The 21848-nt window shown below is 39.6% G+C and overlaps 1 protein-coding gene across 5 annotated transcripts in view; it reads right to left on the bottom strand.

Moving 5' to 3' along the window:
* Positions 1-21848, bottom strand: part of ELMO1 (engulfment and cell motility 1) — a 310115-nt gene that overhangs the window by 266689 nt on the left and 21578 nt on the right. Inside the window, exon 1 of one of the 5 annotated variants that reach the window (XM_054817202.1) lies at positions 2281-2296. The exons of the other annotated variants lie outside the window; for them this stretch is intronic. The gene's annotated coding sequence lies outside the window, so the exon portion shown is untranslated. Of the gene's footprint in view, positions 1-2280; positions 2297-21848 lie in introns of those variants that run through there. 5 annotated transcript variants of the gene reach the window in all.

Here is a 21848-nt window from a genome sequence, read left to right on the forward strand (position 1 = left end):
TCATCCCAGTTATCTGAACCTTTGTAGCAAGTTAATTAACACTCATATACCATCCAGTCAGATAAAGATGCTCTGTTTATGAAAGATGTTAATATCTGAGCTCTTCAAACAAGAGATCAGGAAAGTACCAAACTGAAATATTCAAAAGACTATTCCAAGAAATAAAAAAAAATTAAAACAAAACAAAAACAAACAAACAAAAAAACCACCCCCAAACTCCCCCGCCCCTACGACAACCACCACACCAACAATAACCCAGCAGTCAAAGCGGTAAGGTCTATCTAGCTTCACAAAAAAAGCATGATTTTTCAAAGGTACTAAGTACCGGCCTAGCACATGGAATTTAAAGACCATGGCAGGAATCAAGTAAAGAAACAAAATCAAACACTACCCTGAATAAAACGTTAGAATCCACTTAAACTTGTCACAGTTTATCAGGGCTTGCCACTTCATTTGAGGTCATTTCTCATCATTGGGTTGTATTCCAGATGTTTCTAAACTGAAGCAAGCAGCAAAAAATATCCCTTAAAATCCAGCTGAATACATTTTTTTTTTTTCGTACCTCTTAGGGTAGTCTAACAGAACCTGAGATGTAGCAGGGAAGTAATGGGAAAAAGATGACGCCTTGCAGCAGTAAGGAAGTTGGAGGGGAGAAGAAAGGGAAAAGGAAACTGGTACTGTGAAATAACAACTAAAATAAAACAATGGTAAATATTAAAACTCAAAAGGATGGGTGTCATTTATTTTATGTATTTAAAGTGCTTTTTAATGCTTAAGCTAAGCACACTCCAAAGGAAATGGAATAAGTTTATTAGAGGGTGGTTGAAAATATGCCGAAAAGAAACAGAAGTTGTTCATCAGGAAAGCAATTTTTAATAGAATTCAAATAAAAATAAAGAAATAACAAAAGGTCACAGTCCTCTTTTCTAGCACTAGCATGATCTGGCTATGGTACTTGGGATTTTCCTGGCCATTTGGATAAATTGGGGGCTAGAAAGAACACACAAAAGAGCATCCTGAGTCAAAATAACACTTTATTGCTGCGCTTCAGCAGAGGCCAAATCAAGATATTGATGACTAGCTATATCCCAAAGGAGGTAACAGATACAAGAAGATAAGCTCAAGGTTGGGAGAAACTCTAAACTTCCTGCTAGAAGCAAGACCAAGCAGCAGTATTTAAAAAAAAAAAAATATAGAGACTTTTTTTTAACCTATCAATGCTTATGACATACAGAGGAACTAATGGTACAGCCAGGAAGTTAACAGTCAAATGGAGGAAGAGAGGGCAACAGAAACAAGTGAATGCTGAAGGAAATAACTCAGTTAACTGACAGTACAGACAGGATGTCGAAGGTTGAAACAAACAGAATTATTTTCTAAAGAAATCATTCTGCAAAGAAAAGTACTGTGGAAGAGAGAGACATGTTGATACTCCACAGTGAATAAGCAGAGCCTGACCATGCTCATCAGGAGTAAAAGAAAAAGCAAAAAAGAAAGACTGGATGCTATTTATGAGTCTAATGAGGACACCAGCCTTTTGCTTCAGGCACTGACACCACTTTTCAAAGATGACAAAAATCAAGAGAAGGAAGAAAACCCCACGTGTCAGTAATCTTGCAGCAGAGAGCAGCTCCATCTACAGAGGTGTTTCTACCAGCACTGTTTCTCTTACACTTATTGAAATCAGTGCATCAAAACAGCTAACAGTCAAAACACCCCATGTTTTCCTGACTTCTCAGCACTATACAGTCTTCTGAATCCAACCCTGTAGAGAGTTCACAGTCTTATATTCACAAAGAACAAATTTGCCATTAACACTTGTGGACTTCCCAGTGCCTGCTCTCTGAAGGACAGTGAGCAAAACGAGACTGAAAATGGGAAACACAGTGATGGCCACCCAGGGGAAGAAAAAAAAAATACAGCAGAGTTAATATTAGCAACCTTGTCTACAGAGCTAAAACTTGTGGAATAACATCAGCTACTCTGCATTAGAGAGACTGTATCTCCAAACGATATCAGTTGTTGAGACTAATCTGGCATTTTAATGGACATTATTAAACCCACTTTGGAAACAGGAATACAGAGACGGTAAGGAAACAAATGTGGACACAGTCACGTCCCAAAAAACCTACTGTGCATATGCCTGTCCTTACACTGATCCCACCCTGCTTTGCTGAGTACTGCTCAGTCTGGAACCTACTGCACTACTGCAGGCCTGGAACCACTGTTCCTGGGACATCCCAACCAGATATCACCACCCCTTTCAATGCTGACACATACCTTGGGGCCATCGTTTGTAATTCTAGATCAGGAAGAGCTTGCATACCTGAGCAATCTTCTCAATTATCTAGCCAGGTTAACCCTAAGATCACTGTAAGGTAAAATACAAGCAAAAAGATACTGAAGAGTCCAAAAACAGGGCAAGTTCTAAGTTCATACAACCAGAACACAGAGGGTATTTTGGAGGAATGCTAGAAACCTTTCAGAAGAAACTTGACTACAAGATAACAGAGCACTCTGCTCACTCAGCCCATTTCCAGAGGAGATGTGTCCTGTGTAAAGCTTGGTAAACTGCATTAAGCGTGACACTGCGTAACAGGAGATCTAGGTATTTTAACAGGGGGCTATCCCTTGCTCATCTCTGTATTGCAAAACCAACCAGGAGTAGCAGATGACACTACTGGTTGCAGTGGAGGGTTGGACAAGATGACTTCCAGTAATCCCTTCCAGCCTCAACCATTCTGTGACTCTGAGTACACTGATATAATGACTGTAAGCACTCCTGAAGTCTTAGCCTGCTCACTTGTGTTCAAATATCGTGCCTTTTGTGTACTCACCTGTACACATAATGAGCAAAAAGAGCTGATTTTGTGGCAGGTTTCCTTCTATGCTATAACAAGATTCTCTAAGCTCACTAAAACCAGCCCTTGGTTATAACTTAGGAACAACAATCTCCATAACTCTTCCCAGCTGGCATACAAGAGCACTCATTCAAAAATATCCCAGTCTTCCATAACTTGAACTAAGATTTTAAAGATCAAGATGAAACTTTACTTCTGACAGGAAAACTACTGTAAATTGCTTTTGTGTTAGTCTAATACATCACATTCAAGCACTCGGTATAATTTGTGGTCGCCCCGTAATTTTACTGCATACTTTATTCAACATTAAAATCCACATGGCCCAGGGAAAGAGGAAAAAGTGAGGCAAACATCATCCTTCTACTGGTTTGAATCATAAGCTCTAGACAGTCATGCCGTTTAAGCAGCAGACAACAGTTTAAAAGCTTACTGTCTCTCCCTTTTAGCAGGGACAGCAGGACAGGTGATATGTTCACTCTAAAACTACAACCCATGTGTGAACTTAAAACCCCACTGAATCTAATATATGCTATTATGCTGGGCTATATAAAAAAAAAAAAAAAAAAAGAAGGGGGAAGAGGAAGAAGCCACGAAAGCAGCCACTGCAGTTAAAGCTAGAGAGAGATGTTATGATCGTCTCATTTTACTACCAGAAAAAAGTGGAAATACTTTAACAAAGAAACCCGACTCATGAAAAATACTAGCTAATTTAGTAAATATGTTTACTTCAATGCTCAGACAAAGAGTCATTATCAATTAAAAAGCCACCTTTTGTAGTATATATGATCTGCTCCTCCATGTACCTTCCATCTCATCAGTAACTATAATTACAAAGGTTCTCTAAGACTCCTCAAATGGCTACAGCTAATACTCACTGTCAAAAGCTGATGATGGCAAAGCTGTGTTTCCCCATCTCCACGCTCCGGCTGAAGCTCCTGCTCCAGCCTCTCTGGGAACATACACAGTTATGCCAAGAATAAGCAAAACAGTCACTGTTTCCAAATTGGCTAATCAATGAACTGAGTGCTTAACCATCCCACAATACACGCATCCAGACAACGCAAGCAGTGCTGTCTGCACACCGAGGACTGAGCTCTGCCAGCCATATTATTCTGCAAGACAACTTGTAGCTGTTTCCTTTTCAGGAGCCAGAAATTCAATTGTCACCAATTGCTGCTGCAACTCAATCAACTTCTATCAAAACACCCATTCAAAATGAACCAGCACTTAGCTGTGTGATGCTTTTCTCAATTATCCTAAAAACAAACAGAGTACCTCAAATATTTAATGCTCTACTGATTCCAACCAGGAGTTATTGCCAAGTATTTTACCTGCTAAGAACTTACAAATGCTTACTACAGAACAGGGAGAGGCTGGCAGCAACAGGCAAAAGGATACTATGCCTTTGCTACATAACAGCATGCATGCCTCTAACATTATTAGCCAAAAATGGATCCTCATAACTGTTTTATGTTAAAAATACTGTAATACATAGATCATCCTGAGCTGCATCCTTATGTTCTCTGCTACAATGAAATCTTTCTACTCCAAAACCTCAGGCTTCTGCCATTCAAAGTCCAGTTCCACATCAGATGTGATGTCTCTGCTTCCCCAATGTCATGGCCAGCAGAGGCACTTGTTCAGCATGCCAGTTCAGAGAGATGGACTGTCCAAAAACTAACCCCGCCAAATAAAAACAAAGACACATCTTCAGCCAGATTAGTCCCTTGAACGCATTCACCACTCACTCACACAAGCATCAGGACCACCATATAGAATACGTAGGGGCAAAGAGGAAAGCAGGAATATAACCTGCTCATCTTAAACCATCATGGAAACATGCCCTGAGCCAAAAAAAAAAAAAAAGAGGATTTATTTCACCTATGCAATGTTCATGGCACACAGCTAAGATTCAATTCCATAGAGGAGAACGATGTAAAAATATGCAACTACTAAATTCATTACAGTACGTTTCATTAACTCAATGAGCTCCTCCGTAATTGTAACAGACATTAAAAGATTAAAGTATTTGGATAAAATCCAAGTACATTTTTAGTGCTCTGATGATTGCCAGAGTTCATATCTTCAGAAATATAAAGTAACATCCCTTCACCAATTCCCCCATGAGAGTAACCACTGTTTATCCTTCTTGCTTTCAGACTTAGTGTTCCCAAATTAAATTTTCCTGTTGCACTCCAGGGTGAGGGGTGGCAAATCACTGTTCGGTTAACTGTCTAGTTCAGTTGACAGCTTTATTTGGAAACACTTCTGTCAAACCGAAGTTGACCATTTTGAACTTCCTAGAGGACTAACACCTGGCTGAAAAGCCCTTTATGTGAAAATGGCAACACTAAAACAAAGCACAACACAGTAACTGCGTGGCACTTTTCATCTGCTTTCAGCAATAATTTAACATCAGTAGATCTCTAATGTTCAAGTAGTAAGTGCGACTTAGCTATTAGTCTCTTTAAAACAGAATGGAGTCCTCTTTCTGCCCTTCAGTAAAGCACTTCTACTCTGCTGTGAGGACTAAAACATAGCTTTACTGGTTTGGCAGCATGGTGACAACAGTAAACACAGAGCCTTACCCACTCTCATTTTATGATATATTAAACAATATTCACAGGTTGTACACTAAAAGTATAAGCACTGCCAAAAAGCTGCAGTGCACATCTCTACTAAAAGAATGCTCCATTTTCCTTTCTCTCCCCCCACCCCATCCCACAGCACATCGATGCTTCAGGTTACTGTTTTTGCAGTCTTCATGCTGCATTCACAGAACCACAGCCACAGCCCATCAGAAGGTCTTAACTTGGAGTAAAGACTATGATCAGGAAAGAGACATTCTGTTTCCAAAGCCACCAGACAACTTGCCCTGTCACAAGTAAGCAGACTCCACGTCTCTGAAGACCAGGACTTGAATTCCATTTCAATTCCAGTCCTCTACTCCCAACAGGGGATTTTGCTGTTCTGTCAGAGCTGGATGTGACTTCCTTCTACCTTGCCTGGAAGACTACTCCAGCATATAGGGCTCACAAAGACACGTTCTCCACAACATGCAGTTGCCAATTGCTTCTTCTTGATCTAGGCATGCAAAACTTAAGAAGTCAGTGCATATGAGGAATGAAGGAAAAGACATTTTTGAGGATTTGAGGTATCCTTTTCACATGTGCCATTCTCCAAACTCTGGAGCAGATTCCTTCTAGCCACAACATCTTCACAAGCTCTCTTCTTGGGGCGTTAAAGAATTAGACAGATTTCAGCCACATCTCTTACCTTGCTGGTCTCATCTACTACACCAACAACTTTAACGAGGATTGGGAAAAAAAAAATGACGACATTAACTCCACTTAAAGCACTTGAAGGAAATTCTGAAGCAGCAGAGCCAATAGGTAAACATGCTGCTTCAGTGCCCAGGACAAAGTCTAATGCTCCCATTTAAACAAGATAGAAAAATGTATTCTTGGATTTGCAAAACAAACCTCTTGAGACACAAAAGCCCCAGATTCTTATTTGACCTTGGTGTCATTGAGAGAATGTAATCATTAGCAGCTAGTATAAGATGCACCAGAGAAAAATAAACTGAAAAAAACCCCCTGCAAATAGACCTTATATCTACCAAGTTTTGCCCACAGCGCTGATTAAAGAGAACTCCTTACCACACGTAGTAATCATACTGTTTAAATGAACAGAAAGCCTGCTTCAAATACAAGGATGTTAAACTTAGAACCAAGAACACTTATGTTTCATTTTCTTTTATGCAAAGGCTTTGTGTGCGGCCACGTACTTGCCCTTTGGCCCTCTGTGCCTCCAATCGCCAACTATAAAATGGGGCACCACACTTTCTCAGAGAAGTTGAGAGGCATTTAGAGGCTACAGGGGGTTGCATCTAAATCTTAGTTATTCATGTGCTCACACAGACTACTTGCCCAATTCTTCCTGCATTTTATCCTTCCTAGCCCTCAAGGTCCTGAAAGCAGAGACCGGCTTACCTATTTCTTGCTACCATCCTTAGTTTGAATACCACACCTGCCATTAAAAACCAGAGAGGTAGAAGCGGCGGATGCAGCTTCAGTGTCTGCCAGAAACAGTCTGTGCTCTTTTTAGCATCTCAGTGCACATTGCTGCAGTTATCCATCAGATGGGGCTTCTCACAAAAATCCCTGGTATGGACTTTGGGATGGGACAGAAAGGGATAAATAATTTTGTGGCTATATTTATGGGCCAATGTCTTCTAATTCTTTGGCTTACTCTGCCAAATTAAAACATTCATTACCAGCACAAAATGACAAATACACTTCTAGGTGGATTACATACTTTAAAACAAATCAGCAAGGGAAACTAATTTCCCAGGCAAAATGAAAGCATCACCATTATATTCATTCAAGTCAAGATGAAAGAGCACACAGAACATGCTATAAAGACCAAGTCTGAAGTCTCATTGCTATTTTTCTTTACATATAAAACTGTTTTTCCTTACGTTAAGCGTCCCTGAGGCACGCACTAATGTCTGTGGAGCCTATCAAAATGCAAATACTCTGAAACAGCGCAATGAGCAACTACTGCTCACCTCTCTACCACGTTCTTCCTTCTACTCAGGCTTTCATCATTTAATATGGGTGACTTTGCAAAACACCATGAGTTTTGGGTTTAAGAGCCCTGAAAGTTTAAGCTGTTCTCAACTTAGAAACAACCTGTCATCTGGCTCCTTGGTTCAGTCATTCCTGGCAACTGCCTTATTTTCAGCATGCACATGACAGGAAGAGACCACTGTCCTGTGACAGTTACCTGTTTCTGGCTCCAAATAATCTCTGTAGTTTTACACAGTGAAATTAATGCATGGCTGCTAGCTACCCTACTCTCCTGCCTCTGCTTTTAATCATTTAATTGCTGAAGTGGAAATACAGATGTTAAGAGACAGGCACATGACAGAAAACACTTGCCTCTTGCTTTGAAGACATGTAAGGCAACAGCAAAATGAAAAATCCCATAGCTACAAAGGATCCTGATTTTCTCCAAGTAAGATGCTCAAAGCATCTTGCATAAAATCATTTCATCTCTAACAAAATCAAACTGAACTATTCCCAGTAAATTGAGGAGCTGCCTGTTTTAACAGTTCCTTTCTTAAATCCGTCACTATTTCTCCTGGTTCATTAAACAACCTTATTTAAGAAAGGAGAATCATAGCTTAAAAGGAAGAAGGCAGCAAGGTAGTTTTGCATGCCACCAGTCAACTATGATATGTATTGCTGCTTTCTGTTAAGAGAAACTCAACTATGCCAAAGGTCGGCAGTTTCTTCTAGCAGCTGAGAAGTAAAAAAGCTTCGTTGAGCACGTTTTCCTTTTGAGCAGCTACACGTGTGATGATGTATGCAGCGCAGCTATTAGCTTGTGTGTGGGAAGGAAGGGCTACAGGTCTCTGCTGTCAGGCTGTGTCCCTCTAAATTTTCATTTTCAAGTTTGCAAAAACGTATTACATTTTTATATAGATGAAAAAGCTAGCAATGATACCCATGAAAGCTGCTTTCAAGCATTTTAGATTAAATGTCATCTAAAGCATGATTTGACCTGGATCTGCTTTTAGATTTTTTTAATTATTGACTTATAATATGTGCATTAAAAATCACTGGAGGCAAAAAAATCATTTGTATTTAAGATACTGTTTTTGCTTTTGTATGACATTTAAGTGATGACAGCTTTAAGACCCACTAGAGTAAGCAGGGATTAGAATTTAATGTGCTTCCCTTGCTTTTAGTATATAAAAGTTTCACATGAGCAACTCTAAGAAAGAACAGCAATTGTCAAGAGTTTTACTGTGTTCTTCTTAACAAGGATGAACCGGGGAAATATTTATTTATTTATTTTTAAATAGGACATTCATTCATTGAAGAAATCTAAGCATAACACTCACCTTTAGCCTAGGCAGTACAATTCATCTCTCAGTTTTGGCATTTCTCCCCCTCCCCTTTTCTTTTCCGACAGTGTTTTATTTCCCTTTACATGACCCACTCTTCAAGCCTTCCTCCACTCCCTTCAAAGAGATTACATTCACACACACGCCGACCGTTTCTCCCCAGGTGGAGGTTTTGTACCAACCACTGCACTTTCATCTCAGCCAAAGCACATCCTGGCTGAGATGCAACAGGGACACTTCACCCCTCCCCAGTTTCTCTCTGCACTTTTGAAGCTTTCAAAGCACAGAGAAGCAAGACCTTCACTGGCAATTTGGGAATTTCAGAAGTGCACGTTGATATTTCATTCTTCCTGGTGTTTTTTTTTTTTTAAATGTCAGATTCAAACAATCTATGCTCTGCAGAAGCCAATTACTGTAGCTTTCATGAAGGTTAAAAGTTCAAAAGGAAAGCTGGTTTCTTCATTTAGCAGCCTCTTTCAACAATTCTGATAAAAAGATACCAAAGAGTGAGCGGAGATGTAGGTACGGCAGCAAGGGAATGAAAGGATGGGTCTCAAAGTTTTTAATTCTCTTATTTATGACTCTTCCTCCAGGTTCTAACCTTACCCTCTTCAGGGGACAGCATCCCAAATACTAACTACCAGCAATGAGAAAAAGCTAGGAGAAACACACATTTCCTGCTGTCTTCCTCCCCACACACACAGAGCAAACAGTTCCCAAAGCACGTTTTACCCTGAATCCTTTGGGAAAACATGTTCCAGACACACAAGGCATAACCATGAAAGTTATACCTCTTTCTCAAGCTTGCAGGCTTACTATGCCTTTTCTCAAAATCCGCTTCCTGCTGACAGATATAAATCAAGCAAACAGACGCACTCTGAAGTCAAAACTTCACGTGGCCACAAAAGGTTTGCCCCCCCCCCCCCTTTTTTTTTTTTTGAAACATTAACTTTGCACATGAGCATAAGCACCAAAAGTAACACGCTGAGTATTATCTTGCATTGTTTTTTCTATTAAAATACACTGTAACCACAAAAGGAAATGCTTAAGGATCAGTAATGAAGGGCCTGATTCATATGCCCCAGAGAACAAGTGCTGAACAATGTACACTCAGTGAGATTTCAGCTTTATCCCTTATTAAAATAAAACCACGTGTCTGATCTTTAACCCACTTTGATTTATTAATGGTTTTGGTTTTCAAGATTATGAAAGTAAGTATGAACAGAGGAGTTAGAAGAAAACAATTCATCATGAAAGCGGTATATACCAAATATTAGAATAGCCATCAATCTTACTTCCTATCTCAAAAACATACATTTATAGTTTTGAAGGACCAGATGGGAATTCTAGTTTGAAAATCAGAGAAGTAGGCCAATGCAAACAATAAAATACTACATCCCAAATGTAACATAACCTCTGCTACTGTACATAGACATCAGTTGGTCATCTGTCAATCCACTAAAATGCCAAATGCATTTAAAAGATATTAAAGTATCAACAAGAAAAAAGGAAGAGTCCTTTGAAAAGGTCAGAGATTTACCAATTCTGATTCATGCATACATAAATCCTCAAATCCAAGGAATGACCGTGTGCTTTACATCGCACTATCTTATGTTCCAGACACATTCCCCACTGCAGAGTCCTTCGCTAGAAAGCGAATCTGGATTAAAGTCACAACGCAAAATGAGGTTTTATCCTTTCAGTTGAGTCCCGTTCTAGAACATATTTGTTCTACATTACAAAGCGTGTCACATTTTCCACGGGCATTCAGGAAACTCCTAGTACAAAAACAATGAACGGGATGTTGCAGATCAGGATAGACCTACACTCACTGAATGAGAACATTTGAGGAAGCGGGGTGGGGGGACACCTTGCACAGTCTTTTATTACTCTGCATCTTCTTGGTTCCACCCCCTATACTTTACAGAGTTTGTATTTGTGGGATAAGCAAAGTTTGCATGTAGCCCTTGCTTGGCCAGAGTTGTCCCTTGGTTTTATAAGAATTCACTGCTCCAGCCAACTTTATAGGACCCTGACAACCATGACAGAGCTGTGACAGCTTCAGCCAGTCCACCCCAGTTGATGCTCTTGGACCATTTGTGAGCCTACCATTAGCTTGTCTGCCAGTCAGCCTGAACATAGGACTACAGGCCTGTAGTTCTGGGGTTGTTTGGGGGGTTTTTTTGAACATTTCTGCTAACAAAACACAGTCACTTAACTGTGTTTATGACAACATAAAACTGCTGAGGAGAACAAAGGAAAATTAAGAGATTACATCTTATAAGTGCTCCTATTAAAGGAAAAGTTAAAAAGGTGTCAAAGTAAAATTCTATGTAGTTACATTTTGGGGGGACCATCTAAATATCTAATTTAGACAGGATTTGTGCTATCTAAACATTTCTCATATGCCAGAGGAAAATTGCCACTGCTCAGAGTTATGCCTGTAGTTAGATCTGATCCAGTACTACACTACTGTCCTGTGCCTGGAAATATCTGGAGAATTAATATTCCCACAGCAATAGGACAGCTCCATAAAAGGCAACAGCAATACCTATATGTTGAAGTTTCCCATACCCACAGGGGTTCATAAGGTGGTACTGACCTTCTCACTGGATCCTTCCTATATAGGAAGGCCTTTTCACAGTACACCAGTTGGATCAAAGCTTATGCACCTTCCCGAAACACCTCCTGGTAAACCCCACACTCACAACTCTTGATGGATCCCACGTAAGGACAGGTGCTGTGGGACCACAACTCTCATCCTTCCCTAAGCTGTGCTGGTTGTAAGAGGAAGGAACAACCGAGAACCCTAATTCTTTAAGGAAACACTAAGATGGAAAAAACCCAGTGGAAGTTCTCGAAGAACAGTAAGCTGCTGAGCACTGCTCTCGCTTAGCCAAGGGGTCACCTTAGTTTTACAACAATGAAGCCCCAAGAAGCATTTGCAGCAGCACGCGTTTCTAGCTTCCCCATTTCAGATCTGGTTTTATTCATCAGACTTCCCACATGGTAATCCTAGAAGAGCAATGCTAATGCAATATCTTCAGCATCAAATTGGAGACGCCTAATCTGTGGCCACAGCTGTGGCCTGTTATCTGTGCTTCATCACTCCAATTCAACACAACACAAACTCCATAATTCAAACTCTGACATGCCTCTATACCACAATAACAATTAATTTGCCTCTTCCAGACTATCCCATTAAAATAAAACTGTAACTTACCACAATCTGAAAATAAAACAAATTCAGTCCCAGCCCTACCCAACTTCTTCATAATTTAAAGAAAACTCCTGCAACTTCAGCATTTAAAAGCTGGGACCTTTGTCAGAAATTATTTTTATTCATATGCTGAAAGGATACTGATATAATCTGAAGCAGTAACTTCACATTAGCACCTAAACTACACTATTAGCTAATAACTTTCCACAAGGACTTGGAAAAAAAAATTTCTCTTCTCCTAAAATGTTTTCATATTGACCTAAAAAAAAAAAAACCAAAAACCAAACCCAACACAAAACCACCCACCAACTATATCACTACAAAGTATTTAAGATTAAATGGAGCTTCAAAGACAATTCAGTCTAAGAAATATCACCCTATAAATCTGTGAATAAGGGGTTCATTTGATAATGCCCTCATTAAGTGAGCTACAGTCATTAAAGCCTTTTCCTGATAATACAGTAATTGGCTTTTCATATCAAGAAAAAAAGGTTTTCTTCCTTTCAGTTGCAAAAAAAAGTCAATGCCTTTAACAACTCCACCCAATATTAAAATAACATTCATCAGCTGGAGTAACATTTCCTAGTTACATCATAAAAAGAAGCTTCACTTCAAAGTAAAGATGATTTTAAACTTGAAATGAGTAAGTTTTTAATCAAAAAGGAAATTCACATTAAAGCCACCATGATTTTATTTGAACTTTTATTCACTAAGCTTATTCAGTTCCACTCTCTCCTCTTGGAAGCAAGTACAGTTCATACTAGTTCACTCATATTCCATATGGAGCATAGGACAAAAACACTTTGATATTCCACTTAGCAATAAAACTAGCACACCAGGCAGGTGTCTAAGAAGGAACACACTACTTCCAAAATAAAACTGCATTTCGTAAAGTAATTATACATCCCATGCATGTATGTCAGCTGTACCACTCAAGAAGCTCAGTCATTTAAGAGTGACCTCAGAATACAAACCCTGCAAAAGGAGAGAGCCTAAATATGGCACACATCCCTTCATGTAAGGGCCAGCACCAGAAAACAAACATGCAATTTTGCTGGCATAGCAACCTACAAGACATAACCTGAAGACCAGGCAGCATGGGTTAAGAAGGCAGAGATGTTCAACCTTGCACACAGCACCCCTCCCTTGGCCTGAGGCCATTGCACCATCCTTTCCCAAGTGGTATGCTCTACCCTCCATCACAACGTTAACCTGGACCCTGACCTTCAAATCTGTCTTGAGATCTGAAGATAATACTAGTCCACCCAAACTATGAAAGCATTTCTTCTTCCCCTTGGCTTGTCTGCAGGACTAAGAATGAGCTAAAGAACAGGTTGGTTATTTCTTCCCAAACACCAAAGCCACTGAGCAAAGCCCGGATCAAAGAACCAGAGCTCACCACTCACACCAGGAGTGCCCAACACCTTCCCTGGGAAAGCCATAAAACTAGTTTTTGTTTCCTCCCTCTAGCCATAAAAAAAGATTGAAGTTAACTAGACCAGCAAATCTTCTTTTAATCTGGACCACTTTAAAAAAAACCCCACAAACCCAAAACCTAAAGAGGGCTTGTATCTTTCCAACACGCAGAATAATGTACAAATGCAATAGAAGACAGCAACATTAATACATTCAGTACATACAGGGCACACGGCATTACAAAGTATTAAGGCATGCCCACCAAGTTTGCTGAACCTCCACAAGTTTTCCTGAGGCTTAAACAAACAGTAAGTGTAGCAGCAGCAAAGTTGGAAGGAGAAGTATTTCAAACTTTTCAGCAATCTTCAAAATGGTTCTTGCAAGTTTTCCTAGAGGGCCTTTTGAAATTAACTGTGCAAGACAGAGTGCTTTCAGACTCTGTCTTTCTCTTCCCTTTCTGCTGTGACAGGTGTATTGTGAAGGCACCTAATCCCAAAGTTTGCCACCCCCAGTATCTAAACATCAATCAAGAACTACCTTTCTCAGCTGGTGTTCATTCTCTTCACTACGAAGGTGACTATTTAATCTTGCTGCTTCAAAAAAAAAAAAAAAGCTATTGTTTCATTAATTAGTTTTACGTCACAAATTTAAATACCTATTGTTAAATGCACACTGCTATGCACCAGAGCAAACTCACATGGGTAACCAGTTAAAACAAATAAAACCTGAGAGAAACAACCATTTATCACTAGAGATTAAAAATTAAAAAACACCCACAAAAAAATGCCCCAAAAACACCCCCCACAAACAAACGACCACCAGCCTTCCAGAAACAAGCCTCAGATCATAGCTGTAATACATAAGATGAGATTCAGAGACAATAGTTTCATTGTTACACTCACTCCTCCCCATAGATCACAGCCTTCCTCCTTCTTTCGCCTTATCATGTACTTTACTCTGCAGATACCAACTATCCTCTTCTGTCAGACTGATAGAGACCCAAGCAAGTCCAAAGCATGTGTTCTCTAACTTGAATTTAGCTTTGAAGTCTGCTGCTTGAAGTTCATGACAGAAAACAGTTTTTTGTAACTCAGACCTTCTCAAACTATACCAATTAGACTAATGAGAGTTATTACCCCCCCATGAACAAACCTTTTTTTAATCCAGTCATTTAGTTTCATGAGCTCAGGCTTTTAGAATAGCATCAAGAGTTGATATTTGCAATAAAACCACAGGAGCTGGTTTCACTGCTAACTTTTAGTGACCTCAAAGTCCTTCATAAATACACTCTGGAACTTCCCAGTTTACATATTATTGGCATACACTATTAGGTATGCAAATATATATCATTACCAAGGTACAAACAAGTTCTGGGACTTGTCCATGGGCTTGTGTTCACTGCAGCAATTAAAGGGCCAGTTTGCACAACATTCCAGTACTCCCCTCCACAAAATTACTGGTCCAGGACCGTTCATGATATAAACTGATATAAGCTGTGCAGCTGGGGAGCAGAGGTTCAGGGCACAGACTATAGCAGAGGTAAAGAAGTCTCTTGGTTGGTAGTCTATCTACATTTTGATACACTGTGAAGGACCTCATGCACCCTCGAGAGTTCTACCACATAAGAAGAAGAATATATCAACTGCCCAACTTACCATTTACTTGCACACAACTTTGCAACGTGGCAGCCCACAACACATTCCTGCTTTGTAGATCCAGATGCAGATTATCTGCATAAACTCTGCTGAAACTATCTTCACCAAGGTCACACAGAAAGTTACTGTCAGAGCTTAAAGTAGAAAATAAAAGTAATTTCTTTGCCATTGGTTTCCACGACAGAAGGCTTTCACCACTCAACTCCCAAACTCAAAGCTTGTGCTACAGCCCTAAGAGCAGCTTCTCACATATACAGCAAGGGGTACAGGAATCAAGAGATACAAAAGGAGACCAGCTAACTACTGAAATGTGCAAAGTATTTCTTTAAGATATTACATAGATTCTGAAGATGACTAAGAACTTTATTCATGAAAAATCAACCCCAAATAACTCAAAGAACATTCAGCGTGGGAGGTTCTTTTGCAAAAATTAAATAGCAATTGTGATGAAATAGTATCTTCTGCCGAGTTACCAGAGAATTTACATTTTGCTCATGCTTTTACGTAACTGTGTATAGGCAGGAACCATACACAAGGTATACTAGCCAATTTGTTATCTCGAAATCTAGCGTTATTTCAAACAGGGGGGGTGGAGGAGCAAGAAGCAAAAGGAAGGTTAATTTTAAAAACAATCTTAGGGCAAAATTCTTATTTCAGACCTATCCAACAGATTTAACCTCCAATTCACATGAGCTGCAGAACTGCACAGAGCCAGTTTTAGCAATATTTAAAAAAAAAATGCTGGCTAAGTACAGAGCGTGTTGGATCTACTTGTATTCAAACCAGTCATGACTGACCGACCTGTACCCACAGCTGATGCCTCATGATTTAAAACCTGGTGTCTCAAAAGTGCTGATACAAGATGCAAGAAAGGTGTATTGGGTCTGGCTGAGATAAGAGTTAATTATCCCCATAGCAGCCCTCATAGCGCTGTGTATTGGTAGCTAGCAAGGTGTTGATAACACACCAGTGTTTTGGCTACTACTGAGCAGTGCCAGCACACATCAAGCTGTCTCTCCAACATTTCTTCCCCCCCCCCCCCCCCGCCCCCCCCCCCAGCAGCAGGCTGGGGGTGGGCAAGATCTTGGGAGGGGACACAGCCAAGACAGCTGACCCAAACTGACCAAAGGGATATTCCATACCACATGACATCTGCTCAGCAATAAGAAGAGAGATAGGGGGTGGAACTGGGGGGCATTCATTTTTTTACAGTTTGTCTTCCGGAGCAACCGCTATGTGTACTGAAGGCCTGCTTCCTGGGAAGTGGCCGGACATTGCCTGCTGATGGGAAGTACAGAATAAATCTTTTGCTTTGCTTCCGTGCGTGGCCTTCTGCTGTATTAAACTGCCTTGATCTTGACCCGTGAGTTTGGGGTTGGTTCTTTTTTCATCTTATTTTTCTCCTCTCCCTGTCCTGCTGAGGAGGGAAGTGATAGAGCAGCTTGGTGGACACCTGGCATCCAGCCAAGGTTAAACCACCACAAAAGGCTATTAGCACAAATCAATATTTGCTAAGTATGCTTTTTAGAATTCTTTCTTTCTCTCTCATCTGTGCTATATTAATAGAAACATGACTTTAGTAAGTAAAACTATGATCTCCTTCCTTTACAGGTGCACTGTCTAGATGGTTCATGAACATCAGCAGGTCAACAGTTACAACTCTTCCAATATTGTCATTAGAATACATGTATTTTAAAGATCTTAATTTCCAAAGCTGTTGATAACTTTTAGAAATTAAACAAAAAACTTATTAAAAAAAACTTATTACACATACTGCATAGTTAAAATAACTGGGTTTTAAGGGGCTTAACATTACCACAGAATTTACTGTCTTTTATGTATTCAACCTCAGCCTGAGGCAACATTACTTATCTATTGTCATACTGCTGTAAATCCAAAAGGAAAAAGCAACCACGGCTATATCCTGGTTTCTCTTTAAAAATATATAAAATCAGTCCTCCTATTTAAAAGGTCTTTTGCTTAGCATTAAAACAATACATTTGTTCAGTTGAAGAGATCAAACACTAGCTCCATCAGTTTAGGACAATGTGCTATTATGCTTCAAAGTCACATGTAGCACATATCAAATGAAACGTCAGAGAATCAAGGCATTTAAATGCATATTTGACATACTTTTTGCAACTCTATGTTTCACTTCTCAATGGGGCTGTGGGTGGGAGAGGAAAAGGTTGGTTTCTTATGGATTTGAGTGTAAAGGCATCACTTGGCAATTCCAATCATCAGATGCTACAACTGCCCACTGCTAGATGCTGCCACGTACAGGAAAAATACGTGCCAGAGATCACCATTCTGCATATTCAGAGGCAGCTCTTACAATCACGGTCTGTCTCCTCATACAGCAGCATTATACAGTCCTCATGCTACAATGCCAACACGAGTAATTTGTCATGAAATTTTCAAGCCTTTCATTCTTATTTGTGCATAACAATATTTACTATTCTCAAGTACCCCATGTCACTGGATTTATATCAAGCCTTGAACAACGAAGAAACAGCAGTGTCTTTTGAAAGGTCCGAAGTTACTGCTGCCATTTTGCAAACCAACTTCTACAATGTTAGGTTCTGGTCAGTCAAAGCAAGGTTTCTCTCACATTTTGTCTCTGCTTCTGCAAGGGGAAAAAACTCCATATTTACCATCTGTTAATTAAATGTGTATATATCCTTCACGTAAGAGTCTGCAAAAGGCAGAGCACATTTTATCTTGCACAAACATACTAAGCCAGGTGCAGTAAAAGCAGATGTAGATGCCTGAACTCTGTTACATTAAAACCACAGTTTGCTTGTGTGTCATAATTTTACAGAAAAATAACTATACTCATGAGTAAAGTTCCTGTAAATCATTCATTTTCCCTAACTCCACCCTCACCTTTACGCTAATGAACAAAGATAAACTTCAGATTTCATTTGGATGATAATCAAATACCACCACACAGCTGTTATTTAGCATTTCTCATACAGAGGTCTCTTAGTCCCTTCAAGGATATCAAAATCATTACTGGCAAATGAGGGATCCAAGAACCAGAAGACTGAGTTGGGTAGCATCAGCAAGCAGAGAGACAAGAGTTGGTCAACCTGAGAATGTTAGTGTACAAGAAATAAAAACTATGAATTTACACTAAACTGACTAATCTCATCTACTGCTCGTTTGAACATGCTTCCAATTTGCATGCAAGAAAATAATGAAAGTAAATGCAGATAAACTTTACTAAAAGCAGGTTAATAAGATTACATTAAACTTCTACAAGCATTTGAGTAAAATTTAAACATCTTTAATTTGATTTAATGTACTTAACTGAGGAAGTAAAGAAACTAAAACTAAAGCCACTTAAATTCTGCTTAGAAGTCCTCATATAGGAGTACGATGTCATTTAATCCACTTCCAAAGTATATCTTAATCCAGATTAATTTTTCCAAGTGTCCCTATGTAGACTAACCCTCAGTATATGCTAAATGCATAGGCTGCTTTCTCAAAGAAGATAAACTACCTTATACTTAGCATAATAGACTGAGATTACTGGTGAGTTGCTGGTGACTTATAGACTCACCTTATGACACACTAATATCCCACTTACATGCCCTTAAGTAATAGAATCCAGATAATCTGAGGTTCAATGTTTCCCATCTACTGGAAATTAAATATTTTTGAGCTTGTAGCAAAAGAGTTTGAAATACAGTCTCAACCAGATCTCTCAGTTTTATTGTCCCTTAAATCCAAAAGGAAGATTTCACATACGGCATCTAATCTTTTATCTACCGTTGTTTAGATTGATGGCTCCCTACGGATGGGTTGATATAGCCTGTTTCATTTAATTTCACGTAGCTGTCTTAAATTCAGTCAAATGAAATGCGCCTCCTTCACAATCAGAGTTTTCCAGACTTTCTTGAGACTCAATGATATCTTGCAGAAGGTTTCTGGAGGGCATGAGAAGTAGTCTGACTTCTGAGTGCAAAGCTCCCTCATGTATATAAAGGCCACATGTGTAAAACCTTTCACCACGACAACCCAGTTCTCTCTGTATGGGAGGCAGACACCACCTTACAAACTTGTTTGTAGAATGCAGGACTCTGGCTTGCGGTTCTGAACATTTGGCAGTGCACAACCACAGCTGGAGATGTATTTCTTCCTAAATTCATCTTCCAATGACAGCTGCTACTCCACAGCAGAGTTATAGAAACTGTTCTTGCATGCAGTCCATGGGCAACGACTCCACCAAACCCACTCACCACCTTACAGTGAGGCGGGCCTCAGAAAAAGCCAGCACTAGCAGGCACAGGTGAGACAAGACCCGGAACTAAGCAAATAAGTTCTACCAGGCTTCATTGCTGGTCCCCCAAATAGGGGAAGAAAAAACCGCCCTGCCCTATGCAAGGGGGAAAATGGGTCAGCAGCCAAAGTTGGAGGGGAAGGCATGGAGGGTCAGCTATTAAAGTGGTGGGAACTAACGCACAGCAGGTTATTATTTGCAGTCTTGGTCTTGCTGTGAAAATCCTACATTCCCAATATGGCCAACTAATGAAAGTAAAACACTTATAAAATTAAAACAAGTTGTGGAAGCTTGTGCAGAAGACTGTAAACTGTGTTTTCACTAAGATTTTAGCTTAAGTTAGTTAAATTAAGAACCCACCCTTTTTCATAGTTAATTCAAGGATATAGATGAAATTAGAAATGCATCTCCTCCCACTCCTATCACCAACCCCCGCAGAAAAATATTTAAATAGCAGAGATTTGTAATCTAGAACAGAGAGCAATATTCTATGAAGTATCATCTAATTTAAATAAATCTCTCATTAACTTAAAGGCATTCTAAAACGCATCATCGCTGCTTTGTTATTTACTTGATAATTCACAGTAGATCTCCCAAACATTAGGATACATCTTTTAGAGACACAAATGTGTAATCATAGATTTAAGGTATTTGGTCAAATAATGTATTTGAAATTGTAAATTTATTCTGAATACCAGTAAAATATTCTGTAGCTATGTAGTTGATTTTGATACAGCTCCATTATCCAAGCATTCTCTACTGTTTGCAAGAAACAGAATTCCTGAATATCTTAACTGCATACATGCAAATAATCTTTTTCTTCTAAGTTCTTATGTGGGTCATTATTACAGAACTAAATGCCTCACAACTCTGCATGCATTTATTCTCACAATGCCTCTCTCAAACAGCAGTACTAGACAGCATTAGCTACTAAATCAATAAAAACTAGTAGGTAAATCATGTAAACCAGACCCATACAAAAAGCAGAGAATATAGAAGCAATATCAGTATTTGAATGGAACCATGATGTAAGTTTACTCAACTTTAGGAGCAAGAAACAAAACCCAGAATCTTTTCCTCTGACGTATGAGGCTGAACGTCAGTTGTTCTCATAAGAATAACTTTGAGTTGGAAAGGTCAGAAGGATACAAACGTGCAGGTAATGTAAGTGTGATGTTAAGTGCATTCACTCTGTACCTATTAAACAGAACTGGGAACAAAATCTAGGGTGAAATGAGGATAAGCACATGCAACTTAACTGAATATATGCAAGGTGATAACCCAGAGAAACTGATTCTTTTTTTCCATCATATGCCTGGAATAAACTTTAGCGAAACAGAGATGAGTAACTCACACAGCTAATGGGGTGCATACAGTATAATGTGTAGCAGATGCAACCAGGACTGTTCACTGCACAGAATGCAAAGTATTTGTAAATCCTTCTGCCACATCAAGAGGTACAAGAACATCTTTTGAACTTGATTAATTGCATTCCCACTGCAACTACAAGCCACCCCCTCTTTCCTGGTATGATGCTTCGAGATTAAACTTGGAGCACATTCACTCTCTGACCAAATGAGATGGCATTTGAAACACAGTCCTCCAGGGTAAAAATAGTGTATGTGGTGGGGAACCACAGAAAGTTTACATGGGATGAAATAGCCATGAGCACAGGTGGCCTGAAAAGGCACAGATGCCTCTTAAAGACCCTTAGCTAGATCCTTGCCTAAATATCGTCTACCTAAGCCCAGTCACATTGTGATTTCACCTTCAGCCTGTGAAATATGGCCATCACCTTCTGAGGTTAAGCCACTAGAAGAAAACTCACGTGTGCAGGCTGGCCATCCCTCCAGATGCCAACCAAGATGTGACCGTGATATACACTTGCCGCACAACTTGGATGTAGTTGTAGTGTCCTAGTGAGTTTCCCAGTTCAGTGTGGACTGACCTTCCTCCCCACAGGCTCTTTACAATGAATGCTGCTGACCCAGGCTCCAGCAGAAAGAGAGCAGATAGCAATAGCAAATCAATTAGAAAGCAGCAGAAATGCCTAGCACTGCCTGGATTCAGAGCTGTATGGAAGATAAGAGTAGGGAGATCAGTCAGCTCCCCAACAGCAACTATCCTGAAGGGACCGAGTTTATCCACACTGACCAGATGGCTTCATAGTTTTAATAGGTAGGTAATGTAAGGTATAGTGTCATCCAAGCAGCACTGGAATGAAAACATATCTTTAACCTCAATGGAATAACCAGTCCAAAAAAAAAAAAAGCAAGCATGACAAAAAAAAACCTCCACCCATAGAACTACAAGAAAATCTACCTATAAGTCTGAGTCAAAGCAGTTTTCCAATGCTAGACTGCACTGTGTAAATGCCGCTTTGCAAGGTAGATAAAAAACATAGAGGTAGGCAATATAAAAGACAAGTGTATGCGATTTGTGTAACAACAGGCTATTACATGGATATAAATTATTTGATTTGCTATTTATTAAGTAC

This window comes from Grus americana, chromosome 2 (assembly GCF_028858705.1).
Source record: "Grus americana isolate bGruAme1 chromosome 2, bGruAme1.mat, whole genome shotgun sequence".
Taxonomy (NCBI): Eukaryota; Metazoa; Chordata; class Aves; order Gruiformes; family Gruidae; genus Grus; species Grus americana.